The following is a 14,831-nucleotide window of genomic DNA, read 5'->3' as shown; positions in this document are numbered from 1 at the left end:
AGGGGATGTCCCACTGTTCCTCGCCTTAGTTTCCATATATACAGCAGCATGGTCAGAAATTGCTATATTACCTATTTTACAGGATGATATGGAATTTAAAAAAATCGAGGGGGCAAAAAACATATCAATTCTGGTATGACATTTATGTGGATTAGAGTAGAAAGAAAAATCTCTACCCTGTGGATGAAGACATCTCCATACATCTACTAATCCTAATTCTTTGTTCAGATCCATCAATTGTCTAGATCTGGGAGATACTCCTGCAGTACTCTTGGGAATCCTGTCTATTTCCGGATCCATAATACAATTAAAGTCTCCCCCTATAATTATATGACGGGCATCAAAAGCCATCAATTTTGAAAAGGCTTCCGTTATAAATTTAAAGGGGTGTGCCGGGGGGCAGTACAAATTTAAAATCCCACATTCCTCTCCATTTATGAGGGCTTTAATCAAGATATATCGTCCAGATTCGTCTTTTATCTGCTTTAGGATTTTGAAAGGGAAATTCTTCCGAACAAGAATAACAACTCCCCTGCTTTTTGAGCTAAAAGAAGAAAAAAAGGCCTGATCAAATCCGCCCTGTCGTAATTTCAAGTGTTCTTTATCTGACAGGTGTGTCTCCTGTAGGAGAGCTATATCAACTCTTTCCTTCTTAAGATTTGATAATATTTTCTTCCTTTTAAGTGGTGAATTACTCCCCTTGACATTCCAGGTGCACCACTTAACCGACTGATCAACCATAATCCTCTGGGCCAATTCGAGACCCCCCCGGGAGGGGGAACCCAATCCAGAACATCCCGAGCATGGAACATGTAAAATTTACAAAAATAAAGCCTCTTTAATACACCCACAGCAATACAGTAAAAAACTATTTCTAAATAAAAAAAATATAAAACGTATCTAAGTGGAGACTTTCCCCCTTGTTCCCAGGGGGAGTCACTTCCTCTCCAAAAATCCCTCATATCCTCTCCCAACCAATGCCCCACCCTTGACCCAGGCACTCCTCAATAAAATGAGGAGAATTCAAATATAATACAAAGCTAGAGTTAACAGTGAGCACCCCACCCCCACCCCTACCAACACCTGTGTATATTTGGTAATGTTAATACCATATATAAACATATAACTATAAAATTACCAGTTCAACAAATAATAATTAAATATGATAATACAAAATAACGAAGGGAAAAACAACCCCGCTCCTAAAGACAGAGGTAAAATCGAATAAGGTAACCATCTCCCCCCACCAACATTAACCAAATCCCCCAGCTTATATATATATACATATATATACATACACATACACACATATATATATATATATATATATATACACATACATACACACACACACATACATCCCTCATATATACATAAAATAATAACAGAAAACAACTCCAAGGGGGGGGGGGGGGGGGGGGGGAGAAAATCAAATCCCTCTCCCCACCCCCCATGATAATATTAAGCAGTAAGGTAAGAAAAAAAAAGGGAGGGGATATAAACCAAAGCGGGGGGGGGGGGGAGGCAGACCAACATCCATTATGTCCTACAGTTTATCTAAGAGAGTCCAAGAATTCCTTAGCCTTTTCTGGTGATCTAAAGTTATATACGGATCCTTCATGGTTAAAGCGTAATATCGCTGGGTAGCGTAAGGAGTACTGAACATTTAAGTCCCTTAAACGCTTCTTTGCCTCGTCGAATGCCTTCCTCTTTCGAACAGAGCCGGGGAAAAGTCCTGAAATAGCATGATCTTGGATCCTTTGTAGATCATAGCTTGGGGGTCTTTTCCGAGATTTCTAGAGGCTTCTAGGAGTATCTGCCTCTCCCTGTAGCTCTGCAGCCGGAACAGGACCGGGCGTGGGCGCTGGTTCGAGCCGGGCCCGCGTATTGCTACCCGGTAGGCCCATTCCACCCTTACCTGGCCTGATCCAGCTTGCAGATTTAAAAGTTGTGGCAGCCACTGCTCCAGGAACGCTGTAAGCTGGCCTTCCTCTTCCTGTTCGGGAAGGCCCAGCAAACGAATATTTTTTAGACGACCTCGATTATCGAGGTCGTCAATATGATTTTCCAAGGTCCGGACTCGCTGCTCGAGAGTCCGGACCTGATCCACGGCCGATTGAGCGGTTGTCTCGGAGGTCGCGGCCTTTAGCTCCGCCCCTCCCACTCGGCGTTGAATTTCTTCAATTTCACGGTCGTGCTTCTGCAGCGCGGCCGAGAGCGACTCCCAACGATTTCTGGATTCGACGATAAAGGCATCGATCTTCGAGTCAAGCTTGGAAAGCATTTCTGCAAGGCTTGCTACTGTAGGTAAGTCCCCCGGGGCGGCTGTGGACGCCTCTGCTGCAGCTGGAGAGTGTGGGGGAGGGGTTCCTGCTTGCTGAGAGCTGCGGGCTCCCTTCCCTTTAGTCATTTTAACTTAGGATTAAGTTGCTTAAATGTAATATTACACAACTAATTGAGTTACTAAACTATTATAAATGATTTATAAATGATTTGGTGAGCTTGATAGGGGGTGGGTGACCCACTGTGCCCAAGTCTTGGGAGGAGCACTATAGACTCAGTCTTACTGGGTCGCCGCCATCTTGGATCCCCGACCCCAGTCTTTCTAATCTTTCCTCATCGCTCAGACCCTCCAGGCCAGGCAGCGTCCTGGTAAATCTCCTCTGTACCCTCTCTAGTACAATCACATCCTTCCCAGAATGTGGTGTCCAGAACGTGTCTCGCTCTCTCTCTATCACTGTCTCTCTGTCTCTCATCTGCCATGTCTTTCTCTCAACATCTCTCTCTCACTCTTAATTTCTCTCATATTCTATCTCTCCCACTCTGTCTCATAGCCACTCTCTCTAACTCTCTTTTGTTTCTTCACTCTGTCTCACAATCTCCATTTCTTCACCTCTCACTGTTTCCCTCATTCACTCCCTCACTCCCTCCAATTGTGATCTGCCCCTCTCTATTCCTTCCTCTTTTACTCTTCCTCCCTCTCTTTTGTCTCTACAGTCTCCCTCTCTCTCTCTCTCCTGCACTCTGTCTCAAATCCTACTCTTGTCTCTCTCTCTCACTCACAATCCAACCCTTCTATCCTGATTCCCTTCACTCTTAGTCTCACACTCTCTTTCTCTTTCTGTCTGTTTCTCTCTTTCTCTTTCTCCATCCCTCTCAGTAACACCTTATTTCTCTCTCTCTATCCCTCAACCTCACCATCTCTACCTCCCTCTACCTCTCACTCACTCGCTTCACACATCTCACACTGTCTCAGACACTCCTCATTCTCTATTTCTCACCCTCTCACACACACTCTCTCCCTCTATCTCTCTCACTGACTCTCTTCTCTCTCTTTTCTACAGTCTGCCAGTTGGCAATATTTAAATGCATGGTGAATCCCCCTCTGCTTTCCCTCATGAGTGGATGTTAACCATTGACCCCAAAGGCATGTCTTCTCCTGGAGTAAGGCCCCATTTCCCACACTGAGTAGGCTTTAGCCTCTCTCAGGAAGATGGACAGATTCTTGTCAAATGAAGGACAGTTCTGTATTATTGGCCTATTCTCACTGGGGACTGGTTTGGACACAAACCTCATTCCATGAAGGCCCAGCAGAGAGAGGAGATCCCCAGGCCATCAGTGTGAGCTGGAGGGGCAGGACAGGCTCTGACCCACTGACCTATCCTGTCCATGCACAACATGTTCCAATCCTTTCTCCTCTCCTTCCCCTTCCATGATCAGTCTCCAGGTCACGGTGTTTCACTGGGATGAGAGCTGGATAATCACATAGTTACAACAGAATGGAACTCAGTCCCATACCCACCATGGTGTCCATGACCCACTGTACTCTCCAAAAGGGACCAGTAAACATGGAACTCCTTCCACTGGACAGTCGGCTAATAAATATGGACCACCCTGCAATAGACACTATTAAACATGGGCATCCTTCCCACTGGACCCTCCAATAGAAGCCAGCAAACTGGGACTTCCTTCCCAATGGACAGTCCAATGGAGACCAGTAAACATGGAAATCCATACCATTGGATCATCCAATTGATACCAGTAAACATGGGCCTCCTTTCCACTGGACTGTCCAGTAGAGACCAGTAAACATGAGCCTCCTTCCTACTGGATGTTCCAACAGATAACAGGAACCATGGGCCTCCTTCCTCCTGTACCTTCCAATAGAGACCACGAGATATGTGTCTCATTCCCGCGGGAAGCTCCAACTGAGATCAATAAACATGGGCCTTCTTCCCATTAGACTTTCCAGTATCTCAGCATTAAAGCCCAAATAGGCCTCTGATTTCCATTCCCACAACATTGTCCGCCTCTGCAATACATCAGCCCCTTGACCACAGAAACCTTCATTCCTGTTTGTCCCACTCCATGATTCCGATATCCTCTCCCAGCTTCCCCCATCCATACTCCATAAATCCCAACTGTTTGAAATGGAGTGGTCCCTTTTGTGTCTCACACCAAGAAGGGGATGGACAGATTTTTAGTTAGTAATGGGTTAAAGGATGATGGAGAGTGGGCAGGAAAGTGGAGTTGAGGCTGAGATGGGATCAGCCATGATTGTATTAAATGGTGGAGCGGGCTTGAGGGGCTGAATTGCCTGCTCCTGCTCCTAGTTCTTATGTTCATCCACCCCCACCCAATTACTGCAACTTTGTGAATCATCTTGGAATGTTTTGGACATTGAAGGTGCTATGTGAATTCAAAATCTGTGTGGATTTTATGTGTGGACAGAATCGTGCGGGGCGGGAGGGAGGAGGTGATAGCTCCAGCAAGTGAATATCCCGCTGAGAGGATCCAGCTTTCCATATACAGAATGGGGAAGTGGGGGAGTCAGAATATACTGTCCGGGTCCATGGCACTCTCCCCCAGCAATGTGGTTGGCTCTGAACTGCCCTCTAAGCTGGCCAAGCAAGGCATTCAATTGTATCAATCGTGATGATGTCTCGACAAAGAAATAAGATGGGACAGACCACCCAGCATCGATCTAAACATCAAAAAGACAATGACAGAAATAGCCCTGTCTACCCTGCTCCATCTCCTTACTGACATCTGGGGGCTAGTGCCAAATTCAGGAGAGCTGTCTCACAGACTAGTCACGCAACAGCCTGACACAGTCACACTCACAGAATCATACCTTACAGACAATGTCCCAGACACCGCCATCACTGTCCCTGAATGTGTCCTGTCCCACCAGAAGGGCAGACCCAGCAGAGCTGGCAGCACAGGGGTGTACAGCCAGGAGGGAGTTACCTTGGGAGTCCTCTCTGCTGACTCCAGACCCCATGGAGTCTCATGACACCAGGTTAAACATGGGTGAGGAAACCTTCTGTTGATCATCACATACCACCCTCCCTCGGCTGATGAATCAGTCTCTCTTCCATGTTGAACAGCACGTGGCGGAAGCACTGAGGGTGGTGACAGCACAGAATGTACTCTGGATGGGGGATTTCAATGCCCACCACTGAGAGTGGTTCGGCAGCAGCATTACTGATCGAGCTGGTCGGGTCCTAAAGGACAAAGCTGCAGGACTGGGCCTGCAGCTGGTAGTGAAGGAAACAACAAGAGGGAAAAATCTACTTGCCCTCATCTTCACCAATCTTGTGGCTGTAGTTGCATCTGTCCTGTATGTGTAAGAGTGACCATCACAGAGTCCTTGTGGAAACAAAGTCTGACCGTCACATTGAGAATACCCTCCATTGTGCTGTGTGGTACTAACACTGTGCTAAATAGGACAGACTTTGAACAGATAGAGCAACTCAAGGCAAGCTCAGAAGTGGTGATGATCGCCAATGATTCCATAATGTTCAGCATCATTCACAACTCCTCAAAAACTGAAGCAGTCCATGATCAGATGCACCAACATGTGGACAATATCTAGGTTTAGTCTGAAAAGCGACATTTCACTTTGGTTCCATGCAAATGCCAGGCCAATAAGAGACAATCCAACCATCACCCCTTGACAGTGAATGGTATTATTATCATTGAATCCCCACTGTCAACATCCAGAAACCCAATTGGCTTACCACGGAAACACAATGGTTACAAGAGCAGGCTCGAGGCTAGCAATACTGCATCTAGTAACTCACCTCCTGATTCCCCTAAAGCCTGTCGATCATCAACAAGGCACAAGTCAGAATTGTGATAGAATACCCCCCATTGTCTGGATGGGTGCTGTTCCAACAATATTCATAGAATGATGGTGTCATAGAATCACAGACCCTACAGCCAAACTTGTCCATGCCGACCAGGTTTCCAAACCTGAATGAGTCCCATTTGCCTGTGTTTTGCCCATATCTCTCTAACCTTTCCTATCCATGTCAATCATATCCTATGTCTCCCTTATCCACTCAAAAAGCTTGATACTGTTCAGAGCAAAGCAGCCTGCTTGGTTGACATCACATCCACAAAGCAGCCATCTTACCACCATTGACACTTAGTCGCAGCAGTGTGTATTATCTATAAGATACACTGCAGAGATTCACCAAAGATCCTCATACAACACCTTCCAAACCCAAAAATAGAAATTGTAAGAAAAGCTCAAGTACGAAGGGTCACGTGCCCCAAAGCGTTAACTCTGATTTCTCTTCACAGATGCTGCCAGACCTGCTGAGCTTTCCAGCAATTTCTGTTTTTGTCTCTGATTTACAGCAGCTGCAGTTCTTTTGGTACCTTCCAAACACATGAACAGCTCCAGTTAGAAGGACAAGAGCAGCAGAGATATGGGAACAGCATGTCTGCAAATTCATCTCCAAGGCACATAACATCCTGACTTGGAAATATATCACTGTTCCATCACTGTAAGTGGGTCAAAATCCTGGAATTGCCTCCCTAAGGACATTGTGGGTCAACATACCGTATGTGATCTATAGCGGTTCAAGAAGGCAGCACCTTCTCAAGGGCAACTAGGGACGGGTAGCAAATGCTGACCCAGCCAGTGACGCTCACATATAATGAGTGAATATATGAAAATTAATGAAGAGTCCCTCAGGAGGGGAGAGGGAATGTTCAAGGTCCTGAACTCCATTCCCCAGCCCAGGCAGCTTATCTACCAATGAATGAATGAGTTGACAGATTAGGGACAGCCTCATGCTGTGGACCCAGGTCTGTAAGAGGGAATTAGAGATCAAGTTGAAAAGGAAAGATTTGCTGGGTTAGGGGGAGAAAGATGGAGAGTGAGACTAACTGGGTCACTCACAGGCACAATGGGCTGAATGGCCATCCCCCTGTGCTGTCAGATTCCAGGGAGTGCAGACAGTTCACAGTTTTCTCCCGTATCAGTAACAAACATCCAGCTGCTCTGAACTCCTTCTTTCACTTGCTCTCTTGGTGAAGTTTCAACCTTGCGCTCTGACAGTCTTTGCAGATATTTTTTACACTGGGGCTTTCTGCTGTGGTCAGAATCTCTAATAATAAGTGTCCAATCAGTGAAAATCACAGCAGCTAAGAGCAGTCAGGACTGAGGAGCCAGGCTCACTGGGAATCACATTGGGAAGATCAAAGCCATCCTCTTCAGCTCCCGGCACAAACTCCATCCCTCTCCCTGAGCACTATCTGCTGCTCAACCAGACTCTTTACAACCTTGGCTTCATTTCTGAGAATGATCTGAGCCTTATATCACCCATATCACAAAGATCAGCCACTGAAAATCTCAGCCATGTCTTTTGGACTCCAAACATGACCATTCCAATGTTGTCCTGAACTGTATCATAGCCAGTGCCCTTCATAAACTTCAGCTCATCCCAAACTGTGCTGCTTGTATCTGAACTCACACCAAGTCCCATTCTCCCATCCCACACCGTGCTCGCTAACCGACATTTGATTTTAAAATTCTCATCTTGTTCTCAACCTCCTCGCTGTCCTCCACCCTCCCTGTCTTCCACCCTCCCTCCCCTCAGTCAGTGTGGTCAGCAACCTTAGATATATAGCTCTCTATGTGTTCATCTAAGTTATTGAGAAATATCATAAAAAGCTGAGGTCCCAGCACAGATCCCTGGGAATACCACTATTCACATATTGCTCATTGGAGGAAACACATCCCCAATTGGTCCCACCTCCCTCTTTCTCACTATAACCCATCTAATTTTTTTCTCCAGCTCAATCTCTAGTTCCCTATTGAAGACCTGAGTTCACAACTTGAGCCTGCCCCTAACTTGGTCTCCAATTTGGCATCTTATTCGATCATTGGGAGACAGGCTGCCTAGGCTTGGGGTGTAGAACAGCGAACATAGAATATAGAACATAGTACATAGAACAGTACAGTACAGTAGAGGCCCTTCAGCCCTCGATGTTGTGCCAACCTTTTATCCCACTCTAAGATCAAACTAACCTTCATATCCTACATTTTACTATTATCCATGTGCCTATCCAACAGTCATTTAAATGTCCCTAATCTATCTGATTCTACTACCACTCTGGCAGTGCATTCCATGCACCCACCACACTCTGTGTAAAGAACCTACCTCCAACATCTCCCTTAAACCTTCCTCCAATCACCTTAAAATTATGCCCCCTCATGATAGCCATTTCTGCCCTGGAAAAAGTCTCTGGTATCCACTCTATCTATGCCTGTCATCATCTTGTTTACCTCTATCAAGTTACCTCTCATCCTTTTTCACTTCAACGAGAAAAACCCTAGCTCCTTCAACATTTCTTCATAAGACATGCCCTCCAGTCCAGGCAGCATCCTGGTAAATCTCCACTGCACCCTCTCTAAAGCTTCCACATTCTTCCTATAGTGAGGCAACCAGAACTGAACACAATATTCCCAGTGTGGTTTAACCAAGGCTTTATTGGACTTCAGTATAACCTTGCTGCTCTTGGACACAATTCCCTCCAGCTACCGAAACACACCATATACCTTCTTAACAACCCGATCAACTTGGGCGGCAACTTTAAGGGATCTCTGGATGTGGACCCCAAGATCCCTCTGTTCCTCCAAACTGCCAAGAATCCTGCCTTTAACCTTGTCATCTGCATTCAAATTCAATCTTCCAAAATGAATCACTTCACACTTTTCCAGTTTGAACTCCATCTGTCACTTCTCAGCCCAACCCTGCATCCTGTCAATATCCAATCTTCATAAAGTTGTTTTGTCACACCCTCAAAAAATTGAATAAGGCTTGTGAGACATTACCTGCCCGTCACAAAACCATGCTGAGTATTTCTAATCAAGCTTTGCTTTTACAAATCTCAGAATCTTCTCCAATAATTTGCCCACCACTGATGAAAGACTGACTGGTCTGTAATTCCCAGGGTTATCCCAAATCCCTTTCTTGAACAAGGGAATAACATTTGCCACACTCCAATCATCTGGTACTACTCCAGTGGACAGGATGCAAACATCATCACCAAAGGCACAGCAATCTCTTCCCTCGCTTCCCGTAGTAACGTTGGGTATATCCAGTCTGGCCCAGGGGACTTATCTATTTTCATGCTTTTCAAAATTATCAGCACATCCTCCTTCTTAACATCTGTTTGAGTGTATCAGCCTGTATCACGCTGTCCTCACAAATGACAAGGTCCCTCTCACTAGTGGCTATTGAAACAAAGTATTCATTAAGGACTTACTGTACAACACGGCACAAGCTCCATCCACTATCCCTGATCGGCCCTACCCTCACTCTAACCATCATGTTTTTCCTCACATAAGTATAGAATGCCTGAGGGTTTTCCTTAATCTTACCCACCAAGGCTTTCTCATGCCTGCCCCGCATGACAGCTATGGAGCTGTGGATGGACTCACTTTGGAGCATCCATGATGCTGAGGAGAGCGTGGATAGCACGTTTAGTGAATGGGTCACACTGCAGATTAGGATTGCTTAGGTAAAAAGGGAATGGGTGACCAAAAGGCAGAGAAAGAGCAGAAAGGCAGTGCAGGTGTCCTCTGCGGTCATCTCCCTCCAAAAGAGATATACCGTTTTGGACACTGTTGGGGGAAATGGCTCACCAGGGGAAAGCAGCAGGAGCCAGGTTAATGGCACCATGGCTGGCTGTGCTGTCCAGAAGGGTGGGAAAAAGAGTGGAAGGGGAATAGTCATTGGGGATTCAATTGTCAGGGGAGTAAACAGTTGGTTCTGTGGTGGAGAACAAGACTCCCAAATGGTATGTTGCCTCCCAGATGCATGGGTCAGAGACATTTCAGATCGGCTATAGGACATTCTGAAGGGGGAGGTTGAACACCCAGCTGTCGTGGTGCACATAGGCATCAATGATATCGGTAATAAACGGGCTGAGGTCCGACAAGCAGAATTTAGGGAGTTAGGAGTCAAGTTAAAAAGTACAACCTCAGAGGTAGTAATCTCAGGATTGCTACCAGTGCCACGTGCTAGTCAGAGTAGAAATGAAAAGATAGACTGGATTACTGAGTGGTTTGAGAGATGGTGCAGTCGGGAGGGTTTCAGATTTTTGGGACATTGGAACCGGTTCTGGGGGAAGTGGGACTATTACAAATCAGACAGTCTACACCTGAGTAAGGCTGGAACCAATGTCCTTGGGGGTGCTTTTGTTACCGCTGTTGGGGAGGGTTTAAACTAATATGACCGGGGGATGGGAACAAAATAAGGAGGTTAGTGGACAGTTAGGAGGCAGTAACTAAAGCCTGTAAGAAACTAGATAATGAAGTCAGCATGACTACGGGGAAGAGTAGCTAGGGAGCAGATGATGAGAACAAAGGGACAGGTGATCTTGTTTTAATGCAGTAAGTAAGGCAGAGAAAATTAGGGCTTAGATTCGTACCTGGCAGTATAATGATTAGATTAGATTCCCTACAGTGCAGAAACAGGCCCTCTGGCCCAGCAAGTCCACACCAACCCTCCAAAGAGTAACTCACCCAGACCCATTCCCCTACTCTGTATTTACTCCTGACTAATACAGTGAGTAATTTAGCACAGCCAATTCACCTAACCTGCACATCTTTGGATTGTGGGCGGTAACCAGAGCACCCGGAGGAAACCCATGCAGACACGGGGAGAATGTGCAAACTCCACATGGACAGTCACCCAAGGTTGGAATCGAACCCGGGTCCCTGGCACTGTGAGGCAGCAGTGCTAACCAGTGAGACACCGGGCCACCCCGGCTATGATGTTATTGCTATTACTGAGACTTGGTTGAGGGAAGGGCAAGATTGGCAACTAAATATCCAGAGGATACAGATACTTCAAGTGGGATAGAAAGGGAGGCAAAAGGGGTGGAGGAGTTGTGTTACTGGTCAGAGAGGATATCAGAGCCGTGCTGAAGGAGGGCACTATGGAGGACTCGAGCAGTGAGGCAATATGGGCAGAGCTCAGAAACAGGAAGGGAGTGGGAACAATGTTGGGGCTGAACTATATGCCTCCCAACAGTGAGCATGAGATAGAGGTACAAATATGTGAACGCATCACGGAAAGATGTAGGATCAAGAAGGTGGTGGTGATGGGAGATTTTAATTTTCCCAACATTGACTGGGATTCACTTAGTGTTCGAGATTTAGATGGAGCAGAATTTGTAGGGAGTATCCGGGAGGATTTTATAGAGCAGTATGTAAATAGTCCAACTCAGGAAGGGGCCGTACTGGACTTGGTGTTGGGGAATGAGCCCGGCCAGGTGGTTGAAGTTTCAGTCAGGGATTTCTTTGGAAACAGTGATCACAATTCTATAAGTTTTAGAATACTCACAAGAGTGGTCCTAAAGGAAGAGGGTTAAACTAGGATAAGATCAACGAAAGCAAAATTCAGCAGGAGCTGGGGAATGTGGATGAGGAGCAGCTGTTTGAGGGTAAATCCACATTTGATATGTGGGAGGCTTTTAAAGAAAGGTTGATTCGAGTGCAGGACAGACATGTCCCTGTAAAAATGAGGGATTGAAATCAAGATTAGGGAATGCTGGATGACAGGTGAAATTGTGAGACTAGCTAAGAGGAAAAAGGATGCATACATAAGGTCTAGGTGGCTGAAAACAGACAAAGCTTTGGAAGAATATCGGGAAAGTAGGACCAATCTGAAATGAGGAATTAAAAGGGCTGAAAGGGGTCATGAAATCTCATTAACAAACAGGGTTAAGGAAAATCCCAAAACCTTTTATTCATATATAAGGAGCAAGAGGGTGACTAGAGAAAGGGTTGGCCCACTCAAGGACAAAGGAGGAAAGTTTTGTGTGTAGTCAGAGAAAATGGCTGAGATTCTCAATGAGTACTTTGTTTCAGTATTCACCAAGGAGAAGGACATGACAGATGTTGAGGTGAGGGATACATGTTTGATTACACTGGGTCAAGTTGCCATAAGGAGGGGAGAAGTGTTGGGTATTCTAAAAGGCATTAAGGTGGACAACATTTGAAGGATATGGATGGGATCTATCCCAGGTTACTGAGGGAAGCAACAGAGGAAATAGCTGGGGCCTTAACAGATATCTTTGTCGCAATCTTGAACATGGGTGAGGTCCCAGAGGACTGGAGAATTGCTGATGTTGTCCCCTTGTTTAAGAAGCATTGCAAGGATAATCCAGGTAATTCTAGACTGGAGAGCCTGACGTCAGTGGTCGGGAAGTTGCTGGAGAAGATACTGAGGGATAGGATCTATTTATATTTGGAAGGAAATGGGTTTATCAGTGATAGGCAGCAAGGCTTTGTGCAGGGAATGTCATGTCTTACTAACCTAATAGAATTCTTTGAAGAAATGACATTGGTTAGGCCACAGCTGGAGTACTGTGTGCAGTTCAGGTCACCACACTGTAGGAAGGATGTGATTGCACTGGATGGAGTACAGAGGGGAATCACCAGGATGTTGCGTGGGATGGAATTTCTCAGTGATGAAGAGAAATTGGATCAGCTCGGGTTGTTTTCTTCAGAGCAGAGAAGGTGGAAGGGGGACCTGATCGAGGTGTATAAGGTTATGAGGGGAATGGACAGGGTGGATAGAAAGCAGCTGTTCTCCTTCATGGGAGGGTCAATAACAAGTTGGCTCACATTCAATGTGAAAGATAGGAGGCTTCAATATGTTTTGAGGAAAATGTTTTTCACCCAGAAGGTGGTGTGGGTCTGGAAGGCACAGTCTGGGAACAGGGACTAAGTTGGATGATCAGCCATGATCATATTGAATGGCAGAGCCCACTTGAAGGGCTGAATGGCCTCCTCCTCCTCCTAGTTCCTTTGTTTCTATGTTTGAGAGACTGTACGTAAACATGGAAACCTATGGAATTATAGAGTCATAGAGTCATCGAGTCCTACAGCACAGAGACAGGCCCTTAGGCCCAAACTGGACCGGGCTGACTAAAATATCCATCCACACTAACCCCATTTCCTAGCCCTTGGCCCATGTCCTTCAAAGGTTTTCCTGTCTATGTATTTATCCAAATGCCTTTTAAATGTGTTAATGTACCCACCTTATCACTTCCACCGGCAGCTCATTCCATATGCGTGCCACCCTCTGTGTAAAAATGTTGTCCCTCAGGTTCTCTTTTAGTCTTTCCCCTCCAACCTTAAACTGATCCCCTCTCGTCCTCGATTCCCCAACCCTGGAAAAAAGACTGAGTGCATTCACCCTGTCCATGTCTCTCATGACCTTATACGCTTCTAAAAGATCCACCATCAGTCTCACACGCTTTAAGAAAAACCTCCTAATTTGTCCCTCTCCTGAAAACTCAGATCGTTGAGTCCAGGCAACATTCTTGTAAATATTTTCTGTACTCTTTCTGGTTTAATAAGATCCTTCCTATAACAAGGTGACCAAAACTGAACACAATACTCCAAGTTTGATCTCATCGATGTCCTGTACAACTGTAACATAACTTCCCAACTTCTGGATGCAGTACCCTGGGTGATGAAGGCCAGGACACCAAAAGCCTTCTTCACTGCCCTGTCTAACTGTGACTCAACTTTCAGAGAACCATGTACCTGAACTGCAAGATCCCTTTGTTCCACTACAGTCCTTAAGACCCTACCATTCACCATGAAACTTCGACCTTGATTTGACTTCCTAAAATGCAAGAGCTCACACTTATCTACATTAACCTCAATTTGTCATTTCTCTTCCCACTTCCCCAGCTGAACAAGGTCCTGCTGCAATATCTGATACCCTCCGTGATACCGCCTCTTGTAATGTCATCTACAAACTTACTAATCATGCCTTGCAGATTTTCATCCAAATCATTGATATAGATAACAAACAGTAATGGGCCCAGCACTGAACCCTGAGGCACTCCACAAGTCTCAGGCCTCCAGTCTGACAAGCATCCTTCCACTATTACCCGCTGCTTCCTACCATCAAGCCAATTAGAGAAAAGTATTTGTCTTCATTCAGGAATTAGTTTGGAGGTAGGAAACAGAGAAGAGGATGATGCGTGTGCTCTCCAATGAACAAGATGTGAATAGTGGTGTCCCCAGGGATCTGGGCTGGGACCACAGCATTTCATGATATTTCTCAATGACTTGGATGAAGGAATAGAGAGCCAACTATCCAAGATTGTTGATCACACTGACTGAGGCAGCTTGGAGGAGATGACAGACCTAGGGAGGGTGGAGGACAGGGACGGATTTCTGAACAAGGATGAGAATTTGAAAATCATGGTGTTGTTGGTGCAGGAGCCAATGTAGGCTTTGGGATGCAGGGGGTTGGGGGAATGGGACTTGGTACAAGTTTGGATATGGGCAGCAGAATTTGAGATGAGCTGAAGGTTACGGAGGGCGGTTGCTGTGAAGTGTGCGAATACAGCATTGGAATTGTCATGTTTGGAGTCCCATAGACATGGCTGTGATTTTCAGTGGCTGATCTTTGCGATATGGAGGATATGGGGCTCAGATCATTCTCAAAGATGAGACCCAGTTTGTAAAGGGTCTGGTTGAGCAGCAGACAGTGCTCAGG

At 45.8% G+C, this 14,831-nt stretch overlaps 1 pseudogene; it reads right to left on the bottom strand.

Moving 5' to 3' along the window:
* LOC148149223 (centrosome-associated protein 350-like) overlaps positions 1 to 14,831 on the bottom strand; it is a 758,453-nt pseudogene that overhangs the window by 104,528 nt on the left and 639,094 nt on the right.

The sequence above is a fragment of the Chiloscyllium plagiosum genome, unplaced genomic scaffold, assembly GCF_037043375.1.
Source record: "Chiloscyllium plagiosum isolate Xiang-an unplaced genomic scaffold, Cpla_swu_hap1 HiC_scaffold_9, whole genome shotgun sequence".
NCBI classification, from domain to species: domain Eukaryota; kingdom Metazoa; phylum Chordata; class Chondrichthyes; order Orectolobiformes; family Hemiscylliidae; genus Chiloscyllium; species Chiloscyllium plagiosum.
The sequence above is the reverse complement of the archived record's forward strand: the minus strand, read 5'-3'. Positions and strand labels throughout refer to the sequence as shown.